This window comes from Eulemur rufifrons, chromosome 16, assembly GCF_041146395.1.
Source record: "Eulemur rufifrons isolate Redbay chromosome 16, OSU_ERuf_1, whole genome shotgun sequence".
In the NCBI taxonomy this organism is placed as follows: domain Eukaryota; kingdom Metazoa; phylum Chordata; class Mammalia; order Primates; family Lemuridae; genus Eulemur; species Eulemur rufifrons.
Genome location: NC_090998.1, coordinates 50326594 through 50353688, shown reverse-complemented (window position 1 = coordinate 50353688; position 27095 = coordinate 50326594). Strand labels below are relative to the sequence as shown.

The window sequence follows — 27095 nt, the reverse complement described above, 5'->3', positions numbered from 1 at the left end:
CCTTTTAAATCATTGCTCAAATTCAGGCAGAAGTTAAGTTTTAAGTTATCTCTTCATCTTCGTCCAATTTCTTGTTTGCCTTCTCGGCTGTATCTTTAGAAAACACAAAATAGCAGAGTTGGAAGAGATTCCAGAGCTCATCCAACTCAAAGAAGCCAACCTTTCTCCAAAATATCCATGAATTGTGGTCTTTTGGCCTTTGGTTGGCCATGCCCAGTTGAGGGTCCATTAGGATGCCTGGTCACATAGATAATTTCTGACCTTGGTCCTCTTCCTGTCCTTTGGAGCCAGGGGGGGTATGTTTTAACCCCTTTCTCATTGGAAACTATAGGCATTTGAGGCCAGCTTCCATCTCCTTCAAATTGTCTTTTCTCTATGCCAAACATCCCAAGTTCCTTCAGGTACTTCATGTAAGCAGATTTGCATTTCTTCAACCTTGACTCCTAAATACTTATCAAAAGTATTGGCCAGATGCAATGGCTCACACCTATAATCCTAACACTTTGGAAGGCCAAGGAGGGAGTATTGCCTGAGTCCAGGGGTTCAAGATTAGCCTGAGCAACATAGTAAGACCCATCTCTACAAAAGATTAAAAAAAAAATGAGCTGGGTGTGGTGGTGTGCTGGGTGTGGTAGTCCCAGCTACTGGGGAAGCTGAGGCAGGCAGGATCATTTGGGCCCAGGAGTTTGTGGTTGCTGTGAGCTATGATGATGCCACTGCACTCCAGCCTGGGCAACAAAGCAAGACCCCTTCTTAAAAAGCCAAAAAACCAAAAATAAGTATAAAATTATCACAGATGGAATTTACTGGTACTTTACTCTTTATACTCTGATGAGAAAAGAATTCATTGCTAGAATTGGAGATTAACTTATAGAATTTAAAAATCATCTTCTGGTCTATGAACCTTGTATAATAAAGTAAAGAGGAAGAAGAAGAAGGTATTGAGCACAAGGAGAAGAAAAAGGAGGAGGAGGAGAAAAAGAAAATAGAGGAAAATACCTAAAGCTTATTAAGTGTTTTTTATACGCCTGTCATTGTCCTAATCACTTTTCATCATTATCTAATTCCCACAACAACCCTATGAAATAAGCACTACTAATATTCTCATTTTACAAAAATGGCAACTGAGTCACAAAAAGGTTAAATCGTTTGCCTGAGGTCACACAGCTAATAAATAGTGGAGCCAGGATTTATACTCAAGTGGTCTGACTCCAGAATCTGTGATAAATTTTAATTGAACTCTTGAAATCAAGATTTTCCTGACTCTTCATGTGTATTATTTACATATCCCACTGTGTTCTGTGTGCAGTAGTTTAAATAAAGATCCTGAGCAAGAATTTACCTTAGATGAGGTTAAAATAGCATGGCTTCAGTAAATATTAGGTGGACTGGTTTGACATTATCTTTTTAGTAGGTCAAAATGATTGAATTTTATGTGATTTAACCTAATAACAAGAAATGACATTTATTGGGCATTTGCTATGTGCCAGCAGCTCTTCTAAGTAATTTACATAGATTATCTGATTGAATACTTGGACCAACTCTATGAGCTGAAAGCACTGTTTTAATCTCCATTAAAGATAGGAGAAGATTGAGGCACAGAGAAATTATGTAATTTGCCAAGATCACACCTTGGTCACCTGTAGAGCCTGGGTTAGAACCCCAGCAGTCAGATGCCAAGGTATGTATACATATGCATATATTATTTCATCTCTATATTATACAAGGGTAGGCCACCTGTCCATCCAAATCAGTTTTTAAAAAAGCAGTTTCATTTGGAGAGTCCTTCCTTACAAGACAAATTCAGATCATCTGAGTCAAGATCTAGTTCAGAAGCCAGATGAAATTTATACAAAATCTGCTTGGCTCCAGAATGACTGAATGTCTTGGATTCCCAGAGTTTGAGCATTAAGCTTATCTGGTTTCTTGGGTAGCTGCAGACTTGAGTTTAGAGTTATCATTGCATGTCCTGTATTGTCCCAGGTTTGAGGAGGGACAGAGTGTAAATTGGTACAGCTCTCCTGAATTGAGGTAAGAGATCATTCAATCATTCTGCTAACAGCAACAATACCTTTCATTTATAGCGCATTTAATAGTTTCAAACATGCTTTCATTTATATTATCTCATTAAGTTCACTAAGTCCTCCCAGTAACTGAGAAAAACCATGCATTAATGAAACTTCAGATAACTAAATATGAGGAATAACTGTTTGCAGTGAGTGGCCCTTAGCCAAAAGTAAAATAATTCAAACTTGATCTTTAATAGTTGTGCATTCTTCTATAATACACAAAAGATTTGTGTGTTTGTACTTTTATAGAAATGCTTTTGCCTTTCAATAAAAATAAACAAGGGCCCATTGAATGAGTATTATTTGAATTATAAGGAAACATTCCGAGTCGAAAATATAAGTGGATTTCCATTCCATTACATAGTAAGCATAAAAATAATTACCCTTCATCTGTTTCTGTACTCGATATTTCAGAGATATTTTGCCATCCATTCCTTGAGAAACTCTGCATACTTAAAGGCTTTTAAAGCTTTACTTAAAGAATGACATTTACTTGATTGTAGAAAGTTCTCTCCCCAAAAGAAAACATTGCAAGAGAGGTAGGTGATTGAATCTCTGAGCACTAGGTACAGCAGATCACCCTCTCCACCACCAATGTGGGTGAACCTCAAACAATCAGTTGAAGGCCTGATTAGAACAAAAAGGCTGACCCCCCCTGCAAGAAGACAGAGCTCCTCCTGTTTGACTGCCTTCGGGAAGAATCACCGGCTTTTCCTGCGTCTGACGTCTGCTGGCATTCAGACTGGAACTGTACCCTGGGCTGTCTTGGGACTCCAGCTTGCCAACTGCAGATCTTAGGACTTGTCAGCCTCCATAATTGTGTGAGCCAATTCCTTATAATAAATCTCTTTAAATATATCTCCCGTTGGTTCTGTAATGTTTCTCTGGAGAATCCTAACTTACGCACCATGTTTTCTGTTGTAACTGCCCACTAGTGGGAGAAGTTACTATCAAAGACAGGCAGCGTGGGCTAAATCTTGATCCATTTAAACTCTTGGGGCCTCAGTTTCTTCAAGTACTAAAAGGAAATAATTAATTTACTTGTTACAATGGCAGCAAGATGCAGTTGCATAATGTGTACAAAGTACTTGACACACAGTAGACACTGAAAAAGTAGGGTCTTTTCTTCCCTCTGTATGAATGAGCTGTTAGTGCTAGGTGGGAGTCGTGAGGCCAAAGAAAGGCAGTCCGCCAGATCCCAAGCTGGGAAGTACGCTGGCGGGATGCCCAAATTCCACTATAAGTGAATGGTGTCCCACTCTCTGAACTCAGAGTGTCACACTGAGCTGACCTCGGGAGACCTGGCTTCCAGCCCAGCTCCCACACCAGCTATCTGGGACCTCAGACAAGTATTTCACTTTCTTTTTCATCTGTAAAATAAAAGGTTTCCCCCACCCCCAGTTCTAAAATGTCTGTGATTTATTAGTCATTATAATTTCTGCATTGTTCTTAGTTTTGTGTTTGAATTCAAATCACAGTAAGAAAAAACAGCTTGGACATACGGTTACTTGTAACAAAAATAAAACAAACTTTGAGCAGAATAAACTTTTCAAAATACTGTTTGCCTGAATAATGTCAATAAAATCTACTAAAATCTGTTTTAGGCAATTTTTATCTGGTTTCTCTATTGGCTTGTTTTCGGTCCATTCGGTTTGTCTGATAAACTGACTTTAGGAGTTAAACTCTGAGGCAGGTAGACAGGACAGCTATGTTACTAACATTTACCCTTTCGGACCTTCCCCATATGGTAGTTCCTCTCTAGGTATTCGTAACCCTTATTCCTGGAGTGGCTCTTTACAAAGAACTGAGAAATCAACTCTGAGATTTTTGTCTCTCTGTTACAAACTGAAGTTTTTACATTGCCAGTTGTCCTTGCAATAATTATAACTTGCAAAACCCATTACTCACCAGGAACGTAAACTGGACTTCATTAGAGTTTGCAGTACTTAATTTCCTGGGTATAACTATTTTTATGAATCCTGACAGCATTTTATTTTAAGTTCATTACTTTTTTCCATCATAAACAAGTATGGCCTCTAAAAATTTTTGGAAAATACAGAAAAGGAAAAAGAAGAGTGGAAGAAGGAAAGTCATATATAGCGAACCGACCTAAGAAAATGTTAATATTTGGGGGGGCTTCCATCTAGTGGTTTTTTTTTTAATTGAAGTAACAATTTGTGTCATTTTTTTGTTTGTTTTCTTACGGACAGTAGGGTAGTTTCCCATGTTACAACAACATTAATGGCCATACAATATTCTGTAGTTTATTTAAATATTCTCCAATTTAGACTATGTCTAATTTTTCACGATTAAAAATAACACTGTGAAGAGCAACTTGATGTGTGAGACATTTCCATATTAGGATTACTTCCTTAATGGAATTCCTGTCAAAGTGCCGATCGTTGTGCGGGCTCTTGGCACATACGTTATTATTGCCCAGTGGCTTATAATGGCGCTCCCTACTTCAGCAGAATTATACAAGAATGTCTTTTTTAGTATTCTTTTGTGGCTTTTAACAAATCCTCTAAAGGAAGCTTTCCAGGTGGTACTGATAACTGTTGATTTGTGCCCGTGTTTTTGTTCCTTTATGACAAGTGTATCTCATCGGGAATTTCATACTGTAGGGGGCAGTGGGGGATCAGTAAGTGGTAGGCGAGTGACTCTCCTCCCTTCCCTACCAGGCTGTTAAGGTCCGTCCAGATAAGAGGCTTTGCACAGGTATAATTATTGATTGTGAACACAGGACTCATCAGATAGATACCATATTAAAAATCATACTTCCAGTCTAAAAATGTAAAACTAGTGGGTGATTTCTAAAGAACAAAACAGCTTATTTCTTTTCAACATAGCAAAGAAGCACATTTTCTACTAATTTTAAATGAATACGAGTAAAGAAACCTTTTGTATGAATTTCTCTGCATGTTTCATATATAGGTGCAGATGTACTTATCCATAAATATTTTGAAATAGCAGTGATTGGAACACTTATTTTTGTATATATACTCTTTCTAAAAATTTTTGTATATTAAATAATTTATTCTCCCAACACTCAGGGGAGTTATTTCCTCAGTTTTCATAAGGACAAGACAGAATGGGGATTAGCAAGTAGATCAGCTTCATAGTTTAGAGAGTGATTGTCATCGGTGGCTGGAACATGGCACTTTTTAAGAGGAAGAATGATGTATTTGCTACATTTCATGCAAATGAGAAAACTCTGAGCAAATAAATATGCTCTTATAGGTGTTCATAAAAGAAAAAACAAATTAATTTGCCGGTCAGAGCTCCCAGAGCTGTATGTATAAGTGGAACAAGAGGAAAAAATAGACGTAGGAGAGTCTTTAGAGACAATATTCAGGCAGCCAAAGAGCTGGTTTCACTTGAACCAGCAGTCTTGATATCTGAGTAAATATTCTGTATTTTAGGCTTTGAAGTGTCTGTTAATTTATGCTGAATTTGCTCTCCGTGGAATAAAAGAGTTTGAGGCAGCAGGGTGGGGGAGGGGGGAGCCCAGTAGGTAGATACAAATTATTGTTTATAAACTGCTGGCCTCTCTGCCACAAAGCATCTTCCGCAGCCACTTCAAAGGCAGGAGCCTTCCATGGCTTCTCTGAGCGAAATCTCCTGCGGTGAACATGCGGCAGACAGGAGGGAAAAGGGCAGGTGGGATGGGGGGAAATCAATCTCAACCATCCCATTGGCTCGCTCTAAATAATCTCCTAAATTGGATATCAAAATAGATGTATGCTATTTGAAAACATTAGGAATTGATAAAGGCGAAAGTTCATCTCCAAAGATATTTGTGCACTGAATTGCCAGGTTTGCATGTATTTCCGAGATTGCTCATTGGATCTTAGATCACTAAGAGCTCAGAAGTAATATGCTGAGACTTTCAGAACTAACTCTTTATTGAGCCCATCAATTCTTTACCTAGATATGTATGCAAAATGAACTATCAATATATTCTTCCCAAATGTTGGGACTCTGTGTAAAACTTCCGAAGAATTTGTCAAGGGCTTCTTTAGAATTATAAACTCTTCCCCTTGGAAGGGAAAGAACCATGAGTATTAGTTCAACCACCTTATTCTTCAAATGAGGAAACTGAGGACCAGAGATGATGACCAACTTCTGAGAATCCCGGAGAGAGTTAACAATAGAGCTGGCAAAAGAGCACACGTTTTCTGACAACCAGAGCAGAGCTTTTCACTGGGTTTCAGTCTTAGGGTGCAACATCACCATATTACACCTCAACGGTCCCATAAACTGTAGAAGGAAAAAATTGCCTACAGTTTTTCTCTCTAATGGAGTATGGGGAAGTCTGTTGATCTGTTTTTGTGTTTTTCAGCCCAATAAACATACACACACAGACACACGTAGACTTTAATATTCAATTTTGAGGCAATAGCTGGGTAGGCTGGTTACAGGCACCACTGGGTTACTTGGTTCTGGCCATGATCCATTTCTCCCAGCACAGTGCCCGGGACATGGTGGGTGTTCAACAATGGCAGAGTGGAAATGGCTGGTAGGAAGGCAGTGCAGCGTCATGGAAAGTGTGCTGGGCCAGTCCTGACTGGGTGGGCTTTGGAAATATAACCTGACCTCCCTGATCCTCAGCTTCCCCACATGATCTCCTAGAGTTTTTCCAGCTCTAAAATGTCATGATTTGCTGTTTTACCTTAGAGGGGCTTTGTGAATACTGGCCTGTTTACAGAGCTCTCTGAGATCCCTTATTATGGACATTCCAACAGCATCAAAAGGAACTGCAGATACAGATTTTTCAAACAGAGTTGAAAAGTGTTTAACAGTCAGTTAATATATATGTTTAAAAATAGCACTGTTTTTCCATGACTTTGAAAAGTTGGCCTGACCCTATGTTAACCTGTTCCTAAAAGCGTGTGTTAATAGATTGGCTTTGTCTTTTATCCACTGCCTATGGAGGAGGAAAGACATTATGTCTTTTAGTACAATGTGTACTAACCCTTGTAATCTTCTGCTGTCCTCTTAATTTGCTTTAGAACTTTGGCTCTTTCTTGGTGATACGTTCTTTTCCCCAGAGCCTGCTGATGCTAGAATTACAACCCCTTCCTTCCTTCTTCTTATTCCACTTAGTAAACATATTTTTACCCTATGATACTAGAATTTTTTTGTGTGTTTTTAAAGATGGAGTCTTATTATGCTGCCCAGGCTGGAGTGCAGTGGTTAGTCACAGACACCATTGTGGCGCACTATGGCCTCCAACCCCTGGGCTCAAGCAATCCTCCAACCTCAGCCTCCTGAGTAGCTGAGACTACAGGCACAAGCCACCACACCAGCTAATACTAGTACTTTTTAAACTTTGATTTTCTCTAACAATATCACCCAAAGGGATATGACACAACCAAAGAAAGTTGAGGGAAGACATTAAAGACATAAATACATAAGAGATGATGCCAAGGTAATTGTAAAAAAGGCAGACAGGAGATTATAAAATAGGCTGTGGAAAGATTTACTCTCTGGGAGGGGGATAATTTAGAAATGAATGTTGGGGAAGGATTTGATATTTTAAAACTAAGTGACTTTGAAGGGATCAGGAAGAGTAGCAGATAGAATGAACAAATGGTAAGGCCTGGGAGTGGGAAAGTAGAAAAAAGAAGTAGACAATGTGAGCATCTTCATGTTTTGCTTGTCAAAGTCACTAATAAGAATACCTGATAGATGGGTTTCCAAGACTAATCTGAATGGAACATCACCCAGTATGTACACTGGGTGACATAGGTTTATGCTTTGGGTTTGGTCCTTATGTCTATTATTCAGTCATCCCGTAATGGGTAAAGGCTAGATTTCCCATTTTGTCAGTAAGTATGCCATGTAGGAAGGGATCAATATCAATTCTGAAATAGAGGTAGATCTCTCTGTTGTTTCCTGTCCTCTCTTTTGAGGAAGGACATCAATTTAGTCTGGTACTGTTTGCTTCTCGTGACTGTATGTTGATGGCTAGGTTGTTCCTCTAGGTTTTAAAAGAGCCATGAAAACAGATATTGATACTGACTGGTCTATAATTTCCAGAGCCATGCTTTTTTGTTTTTCCAAAAAAAGGTGAATAATAGAGGTGAATTAAAAAGGTGAATTAAGGCCGGGTGCGGTGGCTCACGCCTGTAATCCTAGCACTCTGGGAGGCCCAGGTGGGAGGATTGCTTGAGCTCAGGAGTTTGAGACCAGCCTGAGCAAGAGTGAGACCCCTATCTCTACTAAAAATAGAAAAATTAGCCAGGCATGATAGTGTGCTCCTGTAATCCCAGCTATTTGGGAAGCTGAGGCAGGAGGATTGCTGGAGCCCAGGAGTTTGAGGTTGCTGTGAGCTAGGCCAATGCCACGGCACTCTAGCCTGGGTGACAGAGTAAGACTCTGTCTCCAAAAAAAAGAAAAAAAAAACCAAAAAGGTGAATTATAGTTTTCAGAGCTTTTAGTTTCTATACATTCATATAAATCATAAATCAGCTCATATCAGCCTTGCTGATTTGAATACATCCAGTTTTTCTATTGATCTCTTCTTTTCTTTTTTATGAGACCTGTTACCCTCTGTTACAACTGGGGACTCTAACAAGCTAACTGATATTTTCTTTAATGTTCAAAAGCTAAATCCTTCTCCCCTTTGGTGTTACGGGCCTTCTCTGATCATCCTTTTTGTGTGTGTGTGTGTGTGTGTGTGTGTGTGTGTAAGACATTTAAAATTAATTTTACAAAATAAACTGGACCATTGGAAATAGATTGATAAAGAGCTATAGTCTCTGCCTTTAGGAATTATAATCAAATAGAGGAGATGTGAGCCAAATATCAGATTTTTGATGTAGATGATGACAATGAATGCATTGTGAGTCAGTAATTCTAATTTTAATTTAAAAGCTACTACCATATTTACAAGTGGAGAAGTTCTATATAGTGGCACTGGAGTCACAAAAATCACTTTTTACATAATTGCAGTGCTCTTTTGAACTAAGGAAACTAGAAATGGGTCTATAAATAAATTTGCTAGAAATTAGCTTTGACAATTTTCAAATATGTTCCAACAGAAAGAAAAATCCATGATAACAGGTAACAAAACTGACTAAGGTGACACTGGGGGTTGGGGACATAGTAATAGTTCTTGTGAGGGAAGCCAAGATGCAAAAATAACTCCTTTGATGTGTCCCCTCTTTATTTATTGTATTTGGCTTTATATACTCATCTCTCTCTAAAGATCTGATGTTTAGTCCAAAAAGATGGGACTAATCTTTCCTTGGATATCTTTTATTCTGTCATTAAGACTTCAATTCAGACTTCTTTGTCCCTTTCCATCAGAAAACTCCATTGGTTTTTTGTTATTTCACTGCTGTGGCCCAGGGTTAGGGATTTTTTTCCCAAATCTTTTCTTTCATGCTTCCTGCCCTCTTCCTAAAGTGAAGGCAATTAAGCTACGCAAAACACCCACATTTCTAATTTGCTAATAATATAATTTAGTTTAACGAGATAGAGAGAGAAAGAAAGTAAATGTAAATCTTAGATAATGTAGATAATGACATAATAGCATCCTAGCCAGGTCCCAGTCATTTGAGAACTTCACATGAGAGCATGTCTTTGCAAAATGGATGTGTTTTAACAATGATTTGTTGGAAAAGTCTCCCCGCCTCCCCGCCCCCCCCCTCGCCGCCCCCGATATAATTTTTAAAGCACACAAGCCATGCAATTATGTAAAAAGTTAACTGGCTTTAATTAAACTGCTTTACACAAATGAGTGTCTATTGATTTGGGGGATATATTTATCCTTTTAAGCTTTCCAAAAATCCTGCCCTTGGGGTACCCACACCCAAGCTTAGGGGTCTGAAGAGTTCAAGGCTGACAGTAGCTGTGAAAAGTTTCATAGCCTTTTAAGAAAGTTCAGCGGCTATGTTTGGGGAAGAGATATATGCATTATGCAGGACTGCTAGCTAATGCAGAGATTGTAACATATGGAATTCATAAAGGTCCAATTACAGGACCGTCACTGTTTGCCATGGTTTTAACTTATGTAAGTTATTGATTATACTTTCATGAGATCATAATCAAAAGATTATTCTTTGGTAATGGTGTGTTAGAAGAGCTTTATCCTGAACTTCAAAGCCATCCTCTGAGCCCCAAGAACAAAGACTTAGAAGTTTGAACCGGGGCCAGAATCAGTCTGTATGAGTTAACGATGTTCCAGACCATCCGGGAGCTGAATCAGCCTATCCACGTGCTGGAACTTTCTTTCATCACATTGGATCAACAGTCATCACTAAAAGATGACAGTTGATTCAACTTTAATGTGTCTTTTTTTAATGAGTCAGCTTGACTAACTACAGTGTCTGCTCCCATTTGCCTTATAACCATTTATTTTGACTGTAAAGTACTGTCATTCACTGTGCTTTTAGAAGCAAGCGATTATCATTAGGTAGGTATACATTTAGGAACAGAATTGCAAGTACTAAAGAATTTACAGAAAATAGCTCTTAGAAATGAAAAAGCTAATATGTAACTTGATACAACAAGTAAAAAGTAATAAAGGCGGGCCTGGTTTGTCCTAATATTCTGACATGTTTTAAGGGGCAAAAAAGAAAGACAGGTTGGCTAACATTACAAATGGCAAACCTGCTGCCACTCTTGGCTTTTAAAATTCTTATATAAGGATCTAAGGGCTTAAAACTATTACACCAAAAACGCAAAATGCCATCAAGTGCTATCACATAGAGCAGTCTTTACTGTTTCTCACAGCAGCCCTGCAAACCCACTGTGTAAGCTATTTTCTCCTTGGATTTTTGGATAAATCCTCAGGCAGATCCTGGAATTCCTGTAGTCAGCCTGAGATAATAAAATGTCCTCTGATTACTTTAGTGCTAAGATCATTCTCATTTCAGTAATTAAAATGTCCACTTCTGTGTCATAGTTAAAACTCTGACCTTCATTCAAAGCTAAGATCCTCTCCTCCCTTAGCTGTAGCCTGTAAGGCAACGTGTGACTCTTCTCACTAGTCCGTCTCTGGCTCCTGCAGAATGTGGGGCATGGATAAGGAAGACAAGAGGTAAGAGGCAGACAAGAGTTGTTGTCACTTACAGGGTTTCCTCTGGCCCCAGAGGATGTTTAGAACTGATCTTACTATGGGCACTTTCCCGGGTTCCTACACTAGGGTCATCTGACTGCTCTGCCTGTGATAGGGCAGTTTCCTCCCTCCCTCCACGCTCATAAGCATGGCACCCCCTCCCCCACTCTGGTACAGCCACACTGGCCTCCTAGCTGTTTCCTAACTGTGCCAGGTGAGCTCCCACCTGAGGGGCTTGGCGCTAACCATTCCCTACACTGGGGTGCTCTTCCCCAGATACCCACACAGCCTGCTCTCTCACTTTATTCCAGTCTCCAGGAAAATGTCATCCCATCCAAGCAGCCTTGCCTGTCTGTCCTTTCTGAAATAGGAACCACCTCCCCCATGCGTATTCTTATTTCTCTGTCATCTTTCTCTGTCTTATTTTTCCACAGAGTACTTATCATTACTTGACATATTTAAACATTTTTTTTAAAAATGTTTTTAAAAAAATGATGTGTCTCCTCTTTACTGCATGGGAAGTCAGCTCCATGAGGCCAGGACCATTTGCCTCCTTTGTTGGTTGCTGCATCCCTCGCACGTGGAACAATGCCTGACACATTGTGAGTGCTCAGCAAATATTTTTTGGGTAAAAGAAAGAAGGAATGAACAAAGAAAGACCAGCCAGATATAATGCCTTATTCTCCTGTTTATGTCTCAATTTGGAAAAGTTTTTGTTATTAATTAATTAGAATTAATTTACTTTAAAACTGTGATCAGAACTGTTGGCTAAAATTGATTTCTAGGGTAAAAGGCAAGATCTGTGAAAATCAAACATGTTTTTGGAAATATAAGCACAGTATGGTTTAACCATGATAACATTTTACCTGGCATGTGATTTCTCTCTATGCGAAGTGTAATACAGGAAACTGGTTGTATAATACTGAATTTCATTTAAACAGAAGCAGATACTCTTAGTTTCTAAGGTAAGTTCAGGTAAATGGTATTATTGTCAGAGTTTCTCAAAGATGGGGGCTAAGACTACTTTGGTAGTTTTCATCTTGCCTAATACTGTACCAGACAATATAGGCAATAAAACTACTGACTTAAACCAATACTTTTTTTTAAACATAATATTTTTTGTTGTCCTTGTCATTAGAAAAGTTTTTTTACCAATACAGGTAAGTGAATATGAGTGTTATAAAACTCATAAATGGACAACCTACAGAATGAGAGAAAATATTTGCATGCTATACATCCAATAAAGGGCTAATAACCAGAATTTACAAAGAACGCAAGCAAATAAGCAAGAAAACATCAAACATCCCCATTAAAAAGTGGGCAGAAGACACAAACAGAAGCTTTTCAAAAAAACATAGACAAATGGCCACTAAACATATGAAAAATGCTGAACGTCACTAATCATCAGGGAAATGCAAATCAAAACCACAGTGAGATATAACCTTCCCCCAGTTAGAATGGCTTTTATTAAAAAGTCCAAAAACAATAGATGCTGGTGTGGATGCGGAGAGAAAGGAACCCTTATACACTGCTGGTGGGACTGCAAACTAGTACAGCGTCTATGAAAAGTAGTATGGAGATACCTCAAAAAACTAAAAATAGAACTATGATTTGATCCAGCAATCCCACTACTGGGTATTTGCCCAAAGGAAAAAAAGACATTTTATTATATCAAAAAGACACTTGTACTGGAATGTTTATTACAGCACAATTCACAATTGAAAAGATGTGGAATCAACCTAAATGCCTGTCAACTCATCAATGGATTAACAAAATGTGGTATAAGTATACCACGGAATATTACTCAGCCATGAGAAAGGATGTATTAAGTCCTTTTGCAACAATTTGGGTGGAACTGGAGAGCATTATCCTAAGGGAAGTATCTAAAGAATGGAAAAACAAACACCACACATACACGCTATTAGTTTGGAACTAACCAATGAGCACACATGTGCACAGTGGGAAGTAAAACTCAGTGGAAATCAAGCAGTGGGGAGGGCTAGGAGAGGATGGGCAAAAACCTACCTAATGGATATAATGAACACTATCTGGTGATGGACATACCCTGACTCAAGCATAACAAAGTGATCCATGTAATTGCACCCCCGTAATATTTTGAAATAAAAAAAGAACTTGTAAATAATTGAACAAATTTCAGATAATTTGGGAGGTGTTATTCTCCATGAACTGAAGATTATTCATTCAACACAGATGCCAATAACACTTTTTCTTTTTAAAAGAGCTTTTTATTATGAAAATTTTCAAACATACAAATATTGACAAAATAGAAAAATGAACCCCCATTCACCCAGATTCAAGAATTATTAACTCATGGCCAGTCTTGTTTCATCTATACTTCCCACCTACTTCCCTCCTCCCATAGTATTTTGAAATAGTCTCAGCCATGGTATCATTTCATCCATAAATATTTCATATGTATCTTTAGAAGATAAAAACTTTTTAAAAAAAAACTCTAAAAATAATTGCCTAATATAGTCAGATGTCTAGGTAAAGTTTAAATTTCTGTCATAAATGTCCTACATTTTTAAAGGTTTGTTTGTTTGCATAAGATTCCAAATAAGGTCCACACATTGTGATTATTTGATAAGTTTTTTCAGTCACTTTTAAGATGTTTCCCTTCCATTTCTCTCCTTTTTTCATTCTTTCAAATTTTTGTTAAAGAAAGTCAGTGCTTGCCCTATAGCATTTCCCACAGCCTGGATTTTGCTGATTATATCTTTGTGTGTAATTTAACTTGTTTTTCTCTCTTCTAAATTTCCCATAAATTAGTAATTTCATAAGACATTTTTAATTTTGTGAAGCTAAAGAAAATTCCAATTTTGCCTATACATGCTAATGTGAACTAGAAACCCACATCTGTGACAAGTAGAAAAGGGAAAGATTGTTTTAGACTATTGTCAGAGCTCCTGCTTTCATTCTGAACCTTACTCCCTATACCCACAGCACATGGCTGGTACCCTTCAGGACTACAGAGAACCCCCTGGATCACACCCTGCCAGCACCCAGGAACTGCCAGGCTGCTCTTTTCTACCTGTGGGTACTGCCACCGTCTAGGAACCCCACCCATAAGGGACTTCATATTGATCCTTTGTATAGTAACTAGCATGTATTGAATGCTTACAGTGTGCCAACCTTTGCTACCTACTTTGCATACCTTGTTTATTTTAATCCTTGCAACAACACTATAAAGTAGATGTTGGCCTCTCTGGGTTCTTCAAACTTGCTACAGATTATGCTCCTGATCTTTGCTCTGCTGAAAAAGCTGCCCGTCCTTTACTTGTTTAACCTCTGTTCATCAAACAGATGTCAGTTCTGCCTTGCCTTCTCAGACAAGCCATTCTTGACCCCCAAAATAAATCAAAGTACACATTCTCAAAGCACCGCGTACTTCTTGGAAGCCCTTTATCACAGTCTTAATGTTTAAATTATTTGAATTATTTAACTTGAATTATTTAATTATTTGCCCAACTCCTTCCAGCCTGCAAGCTCCATAAGGACAAATACAAGGTCTGTTTTTACTCGTCTTGGCATCTCAGGCACAGAAAATGCCTAGTGCCTGGCATACTTGGTACACGTACATTGAATGAATGAGAGGCTAAGCCTGTGCCCAAGGCCAGCTAGTAGGTAATGGAATTAGAATCCAAGCCAAGTTGGTCTGAGGTCTAGCCCAGATTTAACTCAGGTTCTCCCCAGCCTCGTGGACATTGTTATTTGGACTTTTGGCTCTCTTTCTTGGAGAACCAGCTCGGGACTTTAGTCTCCCTGCTTGGCCCATTCTTTCCCATTTCCCACTGACCTATGACTGGGATCCTAATGTCTACCTCTCTCAGTCAAGGTTTTGCAAGTGTATTAGAGCTTCTGTTTCATTTAAAGTCAGCAACTTCATGAGTTGGAATGGACATGATAAAAAGTGATTTACCTATTTTCTTTTTAGTATGACTAATTTGACTCAAAATTTTTGAACCACAAATATTACATTAGTCACCAGAGATTCAAATAAGAATAGACAAAGTTCCTTCCATAGAGGAGAGTCTGATGGGAAAAAAACTAAATAGATTTTTACTGTAAGTACAATAGTTAAGATAAGGGAAAGGGATCAGGAAAGAAGCATCGGTAGCAGGGACAGTTTTGCCAAAGAGGTGACATTTCATCCAACCATGGAGAGGCAAGTCAAAGTTTGCTTGGTGGACACGGACAGAAAGTGGAGATTTCAGGCACAGGGTAGGGAGCAGGACTCATGACAGAGCATGGCGGCTCAGTGGATGGAAGCTTGCTGTGGCTGGATCAAAGACTTGTGAGTCAGGATGTCGGGGAATAGGCTGGTGGGCAGAGCTGGATGTAAAACTGGAGCCAAAGTCTTCCTTGTGATAGGAAACCATGGAGGGTTGTAAATGGGGGCAGTGATTCACGACCCAGTTGGCATTTAGGAAGAAAAACTGGATGATAGTGTAGATTGGAGGGGTTCAATCTGGAGGGCAAGAGTTATTAGGGAGATATGTTAGGACACAATTGCAGCGTCATGAGTGAGAAGTGTCTGAATTTGTGTGATAACAATGGGAAGGAAAAAAAGGGAATAAATTTGAGAACTCAATGGGAGTTTGTGGAAGTAGTTGGTAAGAGAGAAGTTAGGAGTCTAGAAAGACCATCCAGTTTATATTTTGGATAATAGGTATATCATGCTATCTTAAGAAATACAAATGACAAATTCACTGGGAAGATAATAAGTTTGGTTCACACATGTTAAGTCCAAGAGGAGACGTTTGGTAGATAGTTGTCAATATGAATCTAGAGCTCAGAAGGTGAACACTGGAGACAAAAACTTGGAGGCCACTGAAATGTAGGTTTAAATTGAAGTCATGGAAGCAGAAAAGATACCCCCAAGAAGAGAAAAGAAATAAGAGCAGACTAGCTATTGTTTCTTAGGAACGTAAACATTTAAGACAGTGATTTTTAACTTTTTGTTGAGTCGTAGCCTCCTTTAAGAATGGGATGAAAGCTAGAATCTGTTCTCCCCAGAAAAATATTCATGTGCATATGAACACCAAAGCTATGGATTCTCTAAGGGTGCGTGGGCCCACATCCAGAACTCTTTTTAAAGGCGCAGTTGTAGAGAGAAAAGCAAGTGAAGGCGGTTAGAGAAAGAGTGATCGGAGAAGGAAAAGGAAAAACCGGAAGTGGTTGCTATGTAAATCAAAAAAGAAGAGAGGGAGAAGTTGATTGTAATAAAAAAGTTTCTGAGAAGACATGAGAGACAAAGATGGAAAAAAACTCATTGGATTCAGCAACTTGGAGGTCATCCTGACCTTTTATGAGAAATTTTAATAGGGATAGGGGCAAAAACCATACTGTAGTGAAGAGTAACGGGCAAGAAAACTGAGGCCTTGGGCATATAGACTCTTTTGGAAATACCACAATGATGGTAGAGACAGAGTTTTTAATCTTTTCATAGCATTAGTATGCACAAGGGAAGATGGCATAATGGATGGGGCTAATCTCAGAGGATATGGGAAGGAAGCAGGGTTAGGTGTGGAGATAGACTATTTGTAGGTAGATGGGGGAATGTAGAGAGAATTCATATCTAGTGATCTCTGTTTGCTGTGAATAGGACATTGACATCGGTTGAGAGAAGATAGCAGGGAGGGGGCAGAGGACTTTGGGGAAACTGTGGAATTGTGTGCAGGAGAAGGGAGAGGCTGGGGATGTTCATGAGAATTGCTCAGGGGGTTGGGGGGCAATGGAAGCTGGCCACATAGATTTAGCAAGTCCTCAGAGTGTGGATTTCCATCATCAGTGTTCCTCAGGAAATTGCTTCAGTTCTGCCTCATTCTCTCTTTTTCTTAATCAGGACGAATGATGTATGTGTGAGTAACAGCTTTTAAATAGCAAATGACTAAAGAACCTTAGAAGGTTAAAAGGGCCAGGTCTGTTATATCTTCTGGGCAATGACTTTTTCTGAAGTATAAAAAAAAATTTTATAGAAGAGATGACTATTCTTTGATCTTCTGCTAGTAAGACTAGTCCCCTGAATTTTTGACTTTGAAAATCTGTAACCATGAAGTTATAGACTCCTCCCACCCCGTGTTTGGCTCTTGGCTCTTACATAGGAATAGAACGAACTGGTCATTGGGACATGTCTTATAACATAGTATTCTGATATATGAAGTTGCAGTTACATGAACAAAAATTTCAAATTAAGGCATGTCTCATAACCTTTACCAAAGTAGTTTAATGCATTTTTTCAAAACATTAAACTAAGGGAAAAGTCTGTTTTTTTTTCCTTATCAAAGAAGTAAGTTAATACTGTTCATGTGGATTCAATAAAAATGATTAATGAATTTAGGAAAACTATCTGGAGTAAAACTAAGAAAAATATGCCCTAATTTCAAATAGTTTGAAAGTCATCACTGAAAATATCTCCTGATGCTTCTAAGTCGGTTAAAAATTTTCAGACACTTACTTTTTTTCAATAGAAGTAAATACATACCGCTAGCAACAACTATGCACTATAATGTGAAAGAAATGGAACATTAGTTTACCTTTTCTGAGCTACTTACATGTTTATATGTACATTTTATAAATATCATTCTTTCCTAAAAAATTTGATATGCTGAAATACACCACCATGTGAGATGCACGAAGGAAAGAACAAGAGAATGAGAAGCATTTCATGAAGATGAAGAACAAATGTACTGTTCGAGGTATAAGGGCAATTTTCAGGTTTTTAAAAAAATTATTATTAAAGAAATAGCTCTTAGCACAGTTCTCCCCACGCCCATGTAAATAAATACTCAATGACTGCTTCTAAAGCTTTAAGAAAGGAAATATTCAAATATATTAATAAGCCTTGAGATGAGAAGAAAAAAAATAGGAAAGGGATTCCTTCTCCTTTTTTGGAACTGCAGGGTCCCTCGCACTTCCCCTCCCGGACACCGGCCCACATGCTACTGCTGCTCTAGTAGCCCTTCCATGGTCTAGAAAAATCATCCTGTCTTAGTGTCTAGGAGAAATTGCAGCTGTGCTTCCGAGTATCTCCACACGGTTTCTTTTTCCACACCTCCTCTTGGACCGTCCCTGGTCCCTCAAGTGCCAGCTGCACCACTTGTAATGACATTTTCTTTGCTCAGTCCCTTATCCTACCCCACCATAATGTGTTCCTTCCTCCCAGAGCCCAATTTTTAGGTTGGCATTGACCAGTGATTGTGCAACTGCTTGAGTTGGAGCAGGCTTACTGTAAGGGAAGTCACTTGTTCTAGAAGCTTGAGGAATAAAAGGGAACATAAGCTTTCAGAAACCCCACTGTTGCCTACACTGCCCTTTCCACTGGAAATTTTGGCAATGCAGGGAAAGCAGTGTGCAGAACGGGGCTATATTTGGTTTAAAGACTACTGTGTATTTATACCAATACTGGTTTTCTTTTTTCAGTCTTTAGACAAATTGAAAAAAGATATTTTCCACCTCCCAATGCTTTGCTTTTCTACTTCCTTGTTACCCCTCCCTCAAAAAATAAAGATAAAAAACCTTAACTTTTGGGTTTATTTAATACAAAATAGCAATATAGCTCTCTGTTGCTTCCCTTTCTTTAGGAATCTTGAAAGAGTGTGACTAACCAACACTTTGTCAGACAGCCAGGTCTGTTTCTGGTTTGCATGAGCAGTGGTGATTTCAAACCCTAGAAGGAAAAAATGGAAAATGTCTTAGAAATTTCAGATTCATGTGAAGCCAAACTGTGTGATCTTCTGCCAGTTGTAGTTTACAAAAGTCTCATGGTCCCGTATGTGTTTACTTGGGCTTCTTCAAGTTTTAATATCACCATTATATTCCAGTAACTTCACTGCTGCAATCCAGCCGACTGGCTGTGGTCTAGTCTAGTGTGTATAGAAACGATTACTAGAACAGAAGAACTTGGCTGATTGATAACTTTCTCTTTAAGCAATGTTCCTTTCAATGCCAATATAAGCCAAGACCAGTGAAATAATTAAATAACTATTGTGCATAATAAGAAGGTGCTTTTCCTTTTGTTTTTGAAAGAAGTTCTTCTTAGAGCCGAGGTCAAAAGAAGGCAGGGGAAGAAAGTCATTGTTGATAAAGGTTGTCTATTCTGAATCCAAAATCCAAAATGCTTCAAAATTTGAAACTTATTAAGGGCTGACATGATGCCACAAGTGGATTGCCACAACAATTCCACACCTGACCTCATGTGACAGGTGGCAACATTATGTAAAATATTCTATAAAATTACTTTCAGGCTATGGGTATAATAAGGTATATATGAAACATAAATGAACTTCATGTTTAGACTTGGGTCCCATCCCCAAGATATTTCATTATGTATATGCAAATATTCCAAAATGTGAAAAAATCTGAAAGTCAAAACACTTCTGGTCTCAGGCATTCTGGATAAGGAATACTCAACCTGTGTTTCATCAGATATTGCAATTACATATTACAATTTGTAGAAGGCAAAATGACTAGGAAACCAAGTGGGACATAGGAACCAGAAGGGCACTGGACAGAGTCATGTTTCAGAACTGGACCTCATTTACATTATCTGCTTCCATTCTTTCTGGGAGCCTCATTGCCAAGGTTTTGTCCCAGAACAGCATAAAACAGTTATAAATGACACACAGATTGGCTGGATATCAAATGTCAATGTTCTTTGATTGTTCTTTTTCTCAAAAGGGTTCTGTATTCTCTCTGTGGGCTGCAGTGACTGGCCACATAGGAAAGTAAGAGAGAAGTTTTTGACCCATAAAAGTAATTTAGCAATTGATAAAACAGGAAAGCTGCTACTTGTCGGTAGAATCAGAGGCTAATGGCATTTTACCACAACAGTGTATTCTGGAATGCACTGGGCTTATGCTTCTGGATGCTTCTCAGTGGGTCATTGGTTCATTCAGCAAATATTTTTCAAGTACCTTACTTGTGCATAATGCTGAGTGAGTTTCCAATAGAGTATTGGAAAAAATATATAATCCCATTCTTAGCCAAAATTAGACGAAAATACATGGTATGCACATATGAAAGATTAAATAATAATACATGGGGGTATATGTTTAAGGACCAAGCTGGTTTAAATCCTAGCAAAGGTCACTAGAGGTGAAATCACTGAAATATAGGCATGGCCATGGTACCATGGCAGGCTGCTTGAGCTCCAGAAGACGATCTGTGTTGAGGAGCCGTAAGAGATAAAGAAAATTTGGAGACAGATTATGGAGACACTTAACAGGCTAACGGCCTTATCCTAAAGATGAGGGAGGGCAAGAAAGGATTGTGACATGGCAAAAATAATGTTTTAATTAGATTTATTAGTTTCTATGATGGCAGATATTTTAAAGAGAATGGCATGAAGGATATTTCAGAGAATGTTATAATAATGCCAACATGAGGAAATAAAGGCTGGGTGAGAGTGGAAGTGGTGGGGTTGAAAGGATGGGACAGAATCCAAAGATACTATAAAGGGGGAAAGGATGAGATTTTGGTGTCTTGCTGGAGACAGATGAAATATAGAGGCAAGAAGCAACAATGACTCTGAGGTTGAGTACCTTTGTCATTGGAATAATAATGCTGTTAGCAGCTGTGAAGAAATCAAGTGGGCAAGCCGGTTTTGGAAGATAATGAACTAGATTCCATGCACGTGAGCGTGAGCGTGGGCATGAGGCAGGTGGCGGGAAGAATATGCACTTTGGAAGGAGGGTGTGACTGGTTCTTGTGCAGCACCATTGCCCAGAATAAAAAGTTTGATCTGTGAAAGTACATGAGTTTATTTGACAGCATATAAAGAAAGACCAAGGAGTGAGTCTTAGTGATTTTTATGATTATGAGCTGAGAGGAGGAGAGTTAATGAGGAAATGGGGGAAAATAAAGAAGTGGGGCGAGAATCAACAGAGTGGCAGAATCCAAGGATACGAAGTTTTGCGTTTCAAGGATGAAATTTTGCAGAGAAGTAATCAAGAAGAATGCCGAGGAAGAATGTGAGAGCTGGCAAATTTTGGCCTAGACCTTTAGGCATCAGATTCTTTTCAGCATTGGGCATGCTTATTCTTTTTTTTTTTTTGAGTCTTTAACATTGAACTATTTTCTTGATTATTTTAGTACATTTCTTCTTGCTCTTCACATTCAGCGTAGGAGCTGTTTTGCATCTCTTTAGCACTTCTCATTACATAGTATCCTGCTAATCTGAATTCACTTGAATGCTATAACAGCAGGTTGTTGTAAGAATTAAATGAACAGTGATCAGAGTATTATAAACACTCAACAAAACTTATTTGCAAACTTCCAAACCTTATAGTTTCGCTGTGTTTTGTATCTATAAACATCTGAAATTTTCTTTGGAACAAAGATGATGCCTTTATTGTTTTAATGTTCTCCCATGAGCACTTAGGTGGGCATCATGATATATGGAGGTTTAAAAGAGGCTTGAGAGCCATGGTTTTATGAAAGGCTTTTGATTCTTAACTCAGAGGTTCCTGCAAGTATTGTGCTTATTAGGTTAGGTATACACCATAAACATAGAACTTCAAAGATGAAAAAGAAATGGTGGATTCTCTCTATTCCTCCCAATGGTTAATGCCAGTCTCTGCTTCCTTTCTCCATGTTTACCCCCAAAAGAGTGCCAGAGCAAAGGTCTTGTAAGTTGTCCTATTTTGCTGTTTAAATGATGTCTTCATCTGTTCTGGAAGGAGCAGCCCTAAGATTCAGCCAAGTCGATTGGAAGCAAGTTAAATGACCTCCAGCCCTCCTCTCTTGGTAATATTTGGGTGTCTTTTATGCTTCTCTATGAAAAGAAAATTTACTGCATGGCAAACCAGGCCAGCAAAAATTTTCAGCAACTTAATTTAGAAGTGAATTATTCTCCTGAATAGACCCATTCTTTGTATGAATACAAAGCAATCTTTTCATGTGTTTCCCAAATAATCACCCTGCTTGCCTCTGCCTGAGTTTCCATTAGTGTTATTTAATAAAACAAAATGTACTTTTTCCTAATAGAGGTTGCAAACTCTCCAATGTGCCACTTCTCTATTACAGTTCATGTTTTGAGTTCCTTTTATCTAAATAATAAATCTTCAATTTGTGAACTTTGTTCCCAAACCATGAAGCTAGCTCTCTGTTCTCTTTGGCATACAATTTAGGTTTTATTTGCTCCCAAATAAGTTTTTCCAATGGAGAGATTTGGATCTAGGAATATTTATTATATTATAAATAAAGTAAAAATAGAAAGTTTTGTCTGGAAGTTAGAATATGGTATAAATCTATCATTCATTTCATCAGCCATTTTTATGACTTTAAGCTCTTAAGGTAAATGAAGGATATATTTACTCTCTATGTCACGGTGTTGATAATATATTTGTAGAAATATTTATATGGTATTGGTGCTTTTGCTAGATCTCTTTATAATGACAAAGTAAAACTTTGAAAGAAGTCAGTGTCAAGATCAGAGACAAAATGCTGGTCAATTTCTAAGTGATTTTCAAGTTAGAATTTTTTAGAAGGCAATGAAAACAGTACATGGACAAAACTATTTTTAAAAAATATACCATGTATGAAGGAAATTATGTATTTCAGAGATTTAAGCATCATTATCATCTTCAACAAGAAAGACAAACAAAGGTTTACTCTGGCAACTGCCTTTTCCTAATAAGGTCCAAGCAAGAATCTGCTTTGATTAGTTCTTGTCTTGTGATACACACGGTCTTAGAATTGCAGTAGAAAAACTATGATGTTTACTGACACTCAAAGACATCAAAGGGACATCTAAAAACCTGTAGTGTGGAACTTGTTATTGATAAGATCAGAGTATCGGCTGTCCAGAGAAATCCATTAAACCTAGCTGCATCATGCGGAGCAGTCATGCCAATTATAATATAAACTCTCTGATACTGAATATAACGGATTCTGGGCTTCTCAGCCTACCTTATGTGGCCATACAGAGACCTGCAGGCTCTATGAAGTTAGGTTTCTGGGCTCTGGGTGAAATTCTTTCAGTTCCACGTTCTTTGAACATCATCAAAACTTTTTGAAAGAGGCATTCAAAAGCTGCTTTAATGCTGATTGTTGTTTTCTTGAATCACACTTTCAAGGAGACGTGCGAGAGTTTTCAATAAAAGTGTTGCATGAGCACAGCCACACTAAATAGAAAGCCCAAGAAGAATATTTCATCTATGATCAGAGAATTATACAAATAGGGTCAGTGATTGTCATCGGCCACACAGAACTGAAAGCAGGGTCCATGGTTAATGCTTGTTTTTAAATAAACACAGTTATTTCAGTGTAAAAGGCATAGAACCATATATGGACAATCTGAAAAATAGAGAAAAGGAGATAAATCAATTGCCATCAATATACACAATCATTAATTTACTGGTGGTGTCTAACCTTTCACCCTTTTTCTTATTCATAATAAAACACTTTTAAAACTAAAAGATCAGATTTCTTATTGAAATTATGATAGTTTTTACAAATGTAATTTTTAAATATATCACACATAGAAGGTATATTTAATTTTAATGTAATGAAACTCAAAGATATAATTATGGGGTGGCAAATGATAACTAACATGGTATTTGAAGTTTTTGGTTCAAAGTTTTTGTGTTCTGTTGACTTAGTTCTTTTTCATCATTGTATGTACTTTTAATAAAATGTTTAAAATAAGTTTTGGCACATGGCTTATATTACACTGGTGTTTGCTGTGTTCCTTTTTGTTATTACTGTGCTTGGTAATATGAATAATCCAAACGCTATTGATTGTAAGGGTATCCACCACTAAATTCTTTCATAATGCCAACTAAAATACGTTTTAGAACAAAATGTTAAATGATAAATATTATCAAGTAAAATTTAGAGGGAAGTGTAGCTGGGAGAAGTCATTTAAAACACTGATTCATGAAAAGTAGCCCACTTTTAATAGTCATTGATTTCCCTGCCGGCACAGAACTACTGTTTTCTTTTTCAAAGGAATTCATCCCAAATTGAATTACCTTTCCTGACAGCGCTCGTTTCATCAGACTTCTTTCAGACCTCTGCCTTCCCTTATGGCAGAAGTCACCTGTCTTATGACCCTTTATTCTCAGGGCCTTCCTAGTGAATGAGTTTAATAAATTAATTTATGCAGCTCTGTTACCTGCCTAAGGAACTGTTCACAGTGGTTTTCTGGAATCGCTGCCACAACTCGAAGAAGGAGATGCAGTGTGGATTTGGTCAATGAAGGTCCTCCCTTTAGCCTAGTGAGACCAGGAAGTGTTTTTCAATTCACTGCAAATGTAGACAATGTCCCCATAGCAGTTGAGATTACCCCTTTGCATTAATATCCTCATATGAAGTTCTTAATGCCTGATATAAGTAGAAAGTAGTTTGTCTACCATGTAGCTTTTAATATCTTCTATGTTGGAAAATAACTTTCATATTGCATTGGGGAAAGGTCATATTCTTTTTAAACCTCCTTCTGTTCCACATTTGTGTAATTAATTTCTTTAGTTAACCCACTCAAATTCTGGATATCTCTACAAGCAACTGCAGAACCACTCAACTGGCCTAACTCTCATGTTAGCACTTGTGTTATTTATTGATTGTTCTTTATTCCTAAGCAAGAATATTGTTTCCATCACAGACCCTTTTAGTAACCCTGTTGAGAATCACTTAAGCCAGGGGTGGGAACCTGCAGACTTATGGCCACATGTGGCCTTTTAGGTCCTTAAGTACAGCCTTTAGATTGAATCTAAATTTTACAGAACAAATCCTTTTATTTTTATTAACACATTTGTGTTCATCTTTTATATTTATATTTTATTTTTAAAATGGACGTATTTAAAATACCAAAAAATAAAATAAGTTTCAATGAAGTAATCCCCCCAGATTAACCAGCACAATTAGAACATTAGTGAGCCATAAGGGCTAAATTGACGGCTGCTACACTCATGATTTAATTCTAACTTCCCCCACCTGACTGGCGCCACTACCACACAAGGCTGGTTGGGGAGAGTTTATGGGGGTCGAGTACGCCAGTCTGTTATCAGCTTTCGACAACGGTGCACTGTGTTTCTGCTCGAAGTGGAAGTTGTCAATAGTTGCACAGCTCGACAGTATTTTTTAATTCTGTCTGCTTAGCAGCCCATCATGTCTAAGAAGACCAAGAGAATGATGAAGGAAGAAAACAGATTTTTTTAATGAGGATTGGGAATTGCAATATTATCTTGTTTCTGCTAAAGATAAGATGATTTGCTTGCTTTGTGACACTGCAATGTCAACATTAAAGAAATTCATTGTCCATCAGCATTATAACACTCATAAGGACCACGAATATTTTAAATTAGTGGGAGAGGCATGAAAGGTTGTATTGCAGATATTAAAAGATGAAAAGCAAAAACAAAGATGATTCTTTCAAGCAGCAATAAGATCTGGAAATAACGCCACTGAAGCAATTTATAAAGTAGCTTATATGCTCAGGAAAAGAGGGAAGCCATTCAGTGATTAGAAATTGTGAAAGAATGCGTTGTCGAAGTTGTAGGATGTTTAGACCCTGATAACGTTTCAAAGTACAAACAAATGCCTCTTTCAAGGAGAAGCATAACTGATTGGCAGCATGAATTAGCCTTCAATTTAACAGAACAACTTCATCCAATACTTCAAAAGGAAAATATATATTATTCAATTGCTTTGGATGAATGAACTGATACTACTGACTCGGTGCAGGTTTTATACTTCATTTGGGTATAACAGAAGATTTTCTTTGCTACAAAGAGTTACTTGCTTTGAGCACTCTTGCAAACAGAACACAGGGAATAGATATCTTCAACAACTTTCACAATAAATGTCCTGAAGTTGGGCTGAATTTGGTAAGTGTAATGAGTGTATGTACAGACGGTGCACCTTCGTGACAGGGAAACAGGAAGGGTGTCTTGCACAGATAAAAGAAGTATTAACGGATTCAGATGTTCTCATTTCTTTTCACTTTATCTTGTATCAGCAAAATCTCTGTGCTAAGGCTGCTATTTTAAGTGACGCTTCACAACAAGTTATAAGTATTGTTAACTATATTCCTACAAATTCAACATGGCATCGTCAGTTTTGTAACATGCTAAAGTTGAGTGATGATGTAGTCAGTGTGGCTGTATCATTCTAGAGCATGTTGGCTATCCCAAGGACATGTGTTAGCCAAAGTTTTATTTCTGTGAGAATAGATAGGTAAATTTTATGAAGAACAGAATCAGCAATGTGAATTATTGAAAGAAGATTTCTATAGGAATGCAGCATTTCTGTGTGATATCATGTCAAATCAAAATGACTTGAATATTTCTTTGCAAGGTAAAACTAAGTCTATATGTGATATGTGGCAGCAAATCTGAGCATTTTAAAAACACTATCTTTTTTCAAAGCACTTCCTCAAAAGGAAATTCTGGATGAACATTTTCCTCAATTAGCAAAGGTCATTGATGAGCAGGATGATATATGCAAATTATTTGAAGAATACACAGCTGTTATGGCTCTATTAATTGACTAGAATGAATGGTTCACTGACTTTGAGAATCATGACAACACACGCATATTAACATTTTAGCCTCATTTAGTTGATATCACCAAGGGAGCTAAAGAACTATAGTTAGAATTGTTTGAGCTCTCAGTAGATGACATTTTAAAGTCTTTGTTTGATGCTAAGAAGGATCCAGATGAAACATGGGAAAATGCAGAATACCCACGCCTTCAGCAACATGCCCAAAATGGTTTTTTGCTTTTCAACCACTTATTACTGCAAATCCACATTCTCCTACCTGACCCAAATCAAGACTTGCCTAAGGTCACAAATGACTGATACCCAGCTAGAGGACCTCCACGCTGCAACCAAATATTCAAATACTTGCCAACAAAAAGCAGACACAACAAAGTCATTAAAAGGTTAGTTAACTTTAAAATTAACAAATATTTTTCATTTTTTAAAATTATCAAGT

The 27095-nt window shown here is 37.9% G+C and overlaps 1 protein-coding gene across 1 annotated transcript in view; it reads left to right on the top strand.

Annotated features, from left to right (window-relative positions):
- Positions 1-27095, top strand: part of WIF1 (WNT inhibitory factor 1) — a 66003-nt gene that overhangs the window by 13014 nt on the left and 25894 nt on the right. The window lies entirely within an intron of this gene.